The 6,927-nt window shown below is 49.1% G+C and overlaps 1 pseudogene across 1 annotated transcript; it reads left to right on the plus strand.

Annotated features, from left to right (window-relative positions):
* The first annotated feature begins 936 nt into the window (after positions 1 to 936).
* LOC308244088 (actin-like protein 9) lies at positions 937 to 2,029 on the plus strand (annotated as a pseudogene). Its single transcript has one exon. The product of its transcript is annotated as an actin-like protein 9 (transcript).
* The last annotated feature ends 4,898 nt before the right edge of the window (positions 2,030 to 6,927 follow it).

Here is a 6,927-nt window from a genome sequence, read left to right on the forward strand (position 1 = left end):
GAATACGTGTTGAATGAGGTGGAGTGCTGGGGGGCACCCCTTCTGCACACAGCTGGATCACATCGGTACCAAAGGCTGGGCCATGAGAACAGTCTATTCAATTCCAACTGAACTAAATGTGGCTGTCTAATATGCTGATGCTTAAAACTCCATTACAACCTCCCAATCATTAGGATAGCTAGAGGATAAATCGGAAAGGCTTCCAGGAGAAGGAAGTATCCCTCTGAGATCTGAAGATGCAAATTGCTACTCTGCAGGAATGGGTCAGTGAGACTGTTCCAGGCAACTGGCAGAGCAGAAGAGTCAAAGAACCTAGTGTAGGGGTGTGTGACTCTCCTGGCCCCCACCCAGGCTGGCTTCTGTGTCCTCCTGGAAATGAGAAAGCCACTCTAACCGACCACCACCTGATTCATATTCCAAGGAGGCCTGTGACCAGCTCTCAATCCCGCACTATAAATAACTTCAAGACAAGGCAGCAAGAGAAGGATTCCTGGGTCTTACTGGTCTGCAGTGGGGATCCAGGTCAGAGAACACTGCTCTAGAGCCTTCTTTTCTCCTGCTTCTTCAAATTGGGCACTTTGGGGGTGAATACAGTATGGATGAGTACCCTGGAAGCTTTCTGAGGTAGGGAGAGGCATCACCCCACCCCACGACTGCCATGTAAAGTCTTCTGAAGGGGACAGCAGGCAGGTTGATGCCACACACAAGCCACCTCTCCTCTCTGCCTGTGCCTGGCCCAGCCTCAACTATTTCTCCCCATGGCTACACACTCCAAAGGAAAGGGGTCAGCTTGCCCAGCAGCTCACCCAGCCATCTGCAGCCATAGATGCAAATTGCATCCCCTTAGAGCCCCAGTGCTCCCCAGGGGCCCCATGGCCCAACCTGACCTCCAGCTCAAGCCTGGTGGATAAGGTCTTACAGCAGGACGCCTTCAGCATGGTAGGTGACAGGTTGCCACCAATGGCCGGCACAGTGTTCATTGACAGGGGCACAGGCACCTGTATGGCAGGCTTCGTGGGGCAGGCCTGGCCCACCTATACCATGGCCACCATTAGGCTGCCAGCCTAAGAAGCCAGCCACCACAGGGCAGCCAGTGCTGGAGAAGTTCATAGGCAAGGTCGCCCATGCTCTCCTGGAGCTGACCCTGGTGCAGGTGGTAAGGAAAGGCATTGTGGTGAAATGGAATGAGGCCAAGCTCATCGGGTTCCACCTGCTGGCTACCCTGAACCACCTGCTGCTGTTCTCTCACTGCCCTTCAGCACCAACTGAGAGAGGCGGCCTTCGAGTTGCTGCGCTCACCCACCATACACATGGCTGCCCAGTTGGTGCTGTCCATCTGTGCACACGGCAGGTCAGCAGGCTGGTAGTCAGCACGGGCCACAGGGTCACCTGCATAGTGCCTGTCTTCCAGGGCTACCACCTGCCAAATGCCACCAAGAGCCTGGACCTCAAGGGCATCCACCTAAACACCTTCCTTGCTGAGATGCTGCTGGGCTCTGGCTTGCTGGGGCAGCAGGACCTGGACATTATGGAGAACACCAAGCACCACTATTGCTATGTAGCCCCTGCCTTCCAGAAGAGCAGGCCCAGACCCAGCTAGAATGCCGGCAGATCCCGAAGCTGCCCGAGGAACAGTCGGTCACTTTGGGCAAAGAGCTGTTACAGTGCCCAGAGCTGCTGTTCAGCCTCCCAGAGATCCCAAGGTTGTTGCCCATGGGCGTTTCCACCATGGCCAAACAGAGTCTTCTCGAGGTGCAACCCCCTCCCCCGCCCCCGTCCCCCAGGTGCAGGTGATGTGGCCCAGAACATGCTGCTCTGAGGAGGCTCCTCGCTCTTCATGGCATTCCAGGGCCACTTCTGGGCCAAGCTGCTGTGCAGTCTGCCCTCAGAAGAGCACATGGTGGTGATGGCCTAGCACACCTAGAACTTCAGTGTGGATCGGGGCTCCATACTGGCCTCGTTGCCCAACTTCCAGTTCTGCTGGGTCCTGTGGGAACAATACGAGAGGGGTGAAGATGGGAGACAGTAAAACTTCTGCTTCCCGGCTGGCTCTGTCCTGCCTTCTCCCAGAGCATGGTCTAGTCCACTCCTGGACCCACACAAAGACCCCCTAACCCTGTCAAACCTATCTCCCCTGGTCTGCCCCCACCCCTCTAGGCAGTCTCAGCTTGGGACTTCACCCTCAAGACATGCCCAGATTTGGCCCCCCTAATCTTACTCCCGTGATCTGTTGCTTTTGATATAGTTCCCCAAGATTCCCCTGGGCTCTAAGGCCCCTAATTCACCCCCTTGCTATGTTCCTCAAGGATCCCCAACCCATCCCCATAATCTATTGCTCTCCAAGGAACCTGCACAGGGTGCCCCAACCCCACTCCCAGAATCTTTCCATAAGCATTCCAGTCCCTAGGTCCACTCTCATAATTTGATCCCTATTTCTAATTCCCCAAACATACCCCCTAGATCCACTTGCTAAGGCATCCTTGGTTCTGAGCAACCCCAAATCCATCCTCTGGTTGTTTTTTACTCTTTGATTGCCCAAATTTCTCTGTCACACTGATGTTCTGAGCACCCCAATACTCCCACAAATGCCACCCCCCCACATCCATCACAAAGCTCCAGGTTCTGTTCCACAAGGGTCTCCCCTACAATGGCTTACTAAAAGATTTTCCAAGTCCACAACCCATCCCCCAACTCCACCCTCCCCACAAAATTTGTTCTTCCAGCATGATTTGTTCCCCCAGATTCCTTTTCATCTATGTGCTCCCACAATCCATCCCCAATTCATAGCCCCAAGGAGCACCGTGTTCTGAGACCCCAAACTCCCAGGATGGGCCTCACTGCTCTCAGCTCACACCCTTGCCCTGCATCTGCTCTGGATATACACCCACATGGCCCCTTCACAGTGTACCTCCTGTCCCATGCCTCAGCCCCTCCTGAAGGCTCCAGCCCCCAGGACCATTCTGTGATGACCCCACTAATGTCCTAGGTCATTTGCTATGTCTGACCCACAAAGATAGTCTCACAAGGTCACCCCATGATGAACCCCCAGGACACCCAGAACCCACCCCAGAACCAGCCCCCAGGATCTATCCCTATTAGTTGAGTTACCAATGGGCAATGATGTTCCCCAAGGCTGCCCAGCCCACCGTGACCTGAGGTAGATACCTCAGGTGGGGGCTCCACCTAGAAACTGGCTCCCTCCCCACCAACCCCCACACAGTCCCCAGGGGCCAATTGTCCTGGGCTGTGTTTCCCCAGCTCCCACCTTTCTGCTAGTATTCATGACAAGTTTACTCCAGCTCCCCAGGCCTTGCTCAGCCTGTTTCTGCCACCCCACCCCAGGGGCTTTCTCTGGGATCTGCCCTGAGTATGCCCTATGAGGCCTCTCCTGCCCCATCCAGTCCCTGCAGAGGCCTGGAGTGGGAGTCCAACCTCTCATGATGGGAGACTAGGCATTTTCCCTACAGGTTGCCCTTGGTCTTTCTTAGCTCACCTGAGCCCCTACTGGAGGCAGGACCCTCTGGTTTCTCACCACCGTCCAGCCCAGCCCAGTAAATATCAGGACCCAGGTCAGCAGCCTGGACACATCCTCCCAGTTTATCAACAAAATAAGTACAAACTGCCAGAGCTTATTCATGTTCACACTGGGTCCTCTCCTCTCCCCAGGACAAGGAATCATTCCTTCCTTACTTCAACCAGTCAATATCCCTCCCTCATTCTCTCGCTCACCTGCCAGCACTGTTCATATGTAGGAATTTTCTGGAGTGGAAACATCTTACCTAATAAAAGAGAAACATGCAAAATAACCATCACTCTGCTACACCCAAAGCCAATCAGAGTGAGTATGCAAATTAACCCAACAAAGATGGAGGTTAATTTGCATATGCAGGCGTGCAGCTGCGTGAAGCCTGCTATGAGGGGAAAGAGGGTGGTGGAGGGAGCTACTGGAGTGGTGCTCCAGACAGAAGCTAGGACTTGCCAGCTCAGGGGGGCCGGGGAGCGGGGACTTGCCGGCTCCCGGGCGGCCCGGGCGGCTGGGAGTGAAGCCAGGGGAAGGAAGGCCTATTCTTGCATGAATATCGTGCAACGGGCCTCTAGTATATTTATGAAGCATTGAGCCCATGCCACCTGACCCCTCATATACCATCAGACAGTGGGGTGGGTCGAGGGCCCTGGCCAAGATCTTCTGTGTTGGACCCAGCCTTGCCTCACCTCCCCACAAGGCAAGCAGCTTCAATCTGTAGAATCAGCAAGAACCTCCATATTAAATGATAGTGAGGGAAAACTTCTTATTCTTCCCACTAGGAGGCAGCAAGTCCAACCTGAAGGAGCTGACAGTAGAATTCAATTTAGAACCACAATGACTGCAGCAAACCAGTCATCCCCCATCTCAGTTGAGATCCACCCCACCCCAGTCTCAGAGCACTGCCAGCCACACACACACACACACACACACACACACACACACACACACACACTGAGTCTCCAATGCCACAGGAAGTGAGGGCTGTTGGGTTGACTCTATTTTAGACCAGACCAAGGTTCCCAGCTCCAAACCTTCCCTGGGACATAAATTTCTATGTAACCCTGCAGACATATGCCCCCCCCCCCTCATCTGCATACGCACAAGAATGGTGAGCTCACTACCTCAAGTCTGTTAGAAATCGTAGAAATCGTACCTCCTCAGAGAAGTCTTAAACTTCTGCACTCCCCACTTAGATCACTGGTAGGCACCCTGGATTCTGCTTTTTCCATGTGGATCAGGAGCTCCATTCTGACCTCACTGTGTGCCTTCTGGTCCTGCTGGACCTGTGGGAGTAGTAGGAGGAGCAGGGGCCCCATATTGTATATCACAAGAGAATGGTTTAAGGAGATGTGTGTGTGCAAAGGTGACAGAGAATGGACTTTGAATGGTTAATTTTGTGTCAACTTGGCTAGGTGCCCAGATGTTTAGTCAAACATCAGTCTAGATATTGTGAAGGTACTTTTTAGAAGAAATGGAACAAAGGTTGACCTCCTCCAATGGAGGAGGACTTCTGTCAGCAGACCACCTTTGGACTTGAACTGCATTTCTTCCTGGGGCTCCAGCTGGCCGGATTTCAATTTGTTTGCCTCCACAATCAGGTAGCCAATTTCTTAAAATAAATCTTTCTTTCTCTACATATGCATCTTATTGCTTTTATGTCTCTGAAGAACCCTTCCTATCTCAGGACCTTTGCACCTGCTATTCCCTCTACTTAGAATGCTCCTTCCCATCGCTCATCTTATCAAAGCTTGCACCCCTTCTCAATATGACACAAATCTCAGCTGCCATAGAAGGGATGATTAAAACAACTGATTCCATGTAAATATATATTTAAAAAAAAAAAACCCTGCAAGGTAAAAATCACCCTGAACAAAGTCAAGACAAATAATAATTTTAAAAATAAAGTAAATAGTACTTCTAAAATACAAATGACAGGGTAAACTATAGCTCATAACACAAAGTGATAGTGTTCATAATACAGAGTGGGGCAAAGTAGGTTTACAGTTGTTTGTGTGGAAAATAATGCAATGATTAATAAATAATAATTCTTTTTTTTTAAATATATTTTATTGATTTTTTACAGAGAGGAAGGAAGAGTGATAGATAGTCAGAAACATCGATGAGAGAGAAACATCGATCAGCTGCCCCCTGCACACCTCCCACTGGGGATGTGCCCGCAACCAAGTTACATGCCCTTGACCGGAATCGAACCTGGGACCCTTCAGTCCGCAGGCTGACGCTCTTCCACTGAGCCAAACCGGTTTTGGCAATAAATAATAATTCAAGAATAAACTGTTTTGCGTACTCACAACTGTAAACCTACTTTTGCCCAGTCCTGTATATACAGAGCTCTAGGAAACAATAAATATGAAAAATATTACAACAGTCCATGGAAAAGTTAGCAAGCCTTAAGCTCATAAAGAAAAATGGTTCTTAGACACAGAAGATTATCAACCTAATAAGGGAAATTAACATTTAAACTATACCGAGACAACATTTTTTACCCCATCAGATTGACAAAGATCAAAAAGTTTCATTAATACCCCATGATGGTGAGGCTGTGGAGGAAATGACACGCTCTTATTTGACAACAAAGGAGCAAATTGGTGCGTCCCCTATGCAGGACAAGTTGCAATATCTACTTAAATGACAAATGCAGACACCTTCTGACCCAGCTTCCACACTTCCAGGAACTTCTCCTTCAGATATGATCACTCACATGAGAAATGACATAAGTGCAGTTATCCAGCGTACCCTGCAGCACACACAACAATGCTATGTGTTTTCAAAGCTGCATGAAGATCGATCCATGCGAATTGGTTAAATACATTTCATTCAATCATAAAGGAATACTGTAAAAAGGAACCAACAAGCGGTTTTCACTAACATGGAGTAAGCCCCATGATATATTTAAGTGAAAAAAGGAAATCCAGATGATATGTTACCATTTTATAGAAAAACGGGAATAAATGGATGTATAGATTTTAGGTAGATCTCACAAGACATCTGAGCAGTGGCTGCTTCTAGAATAGTTTTTCAAGTTTTATTTCATTATTAAGCCCTAAGGAGCAATCATTTTTAGACATTTTTCCTAATCATCCCCAATAAAATTGTAATACCACAGGTCTATGGTAAGTCTGTTTATATATTCTGTATATATCTTTGCTTTATACATAAAACCAGATTTTCGTCTACCCCCGGAAGCAATTTTCACCCACTTGGGGATGATATCATCTCCACTGATGCTTTATCAGAGAGCCAGGGGCTTGGGCGTTGAGATGGGAAGAAGACTTTGAACTATTAAAATTTTGAATCATGTGAATATATTTTTATTTGTTTGTTTCTTTGTTAATCCTCACCTGAAGATATTTTTCCATTGATTTTTAGAGAGAGTGGAAGGG

Source organism: Plecotus auritus, assembly GCF_963455305.1.
Source record: "Plecotus auritus genome assembly, chromosome: 3".
In the NCBI taxonomy this organism is placed as follows: domain Eukaryota; kingdom Metazoa; phylum Chordata; class Mammalia; order Chiroptera; family Vespertilionidae; genus Plecotus; species Plecotus auritus.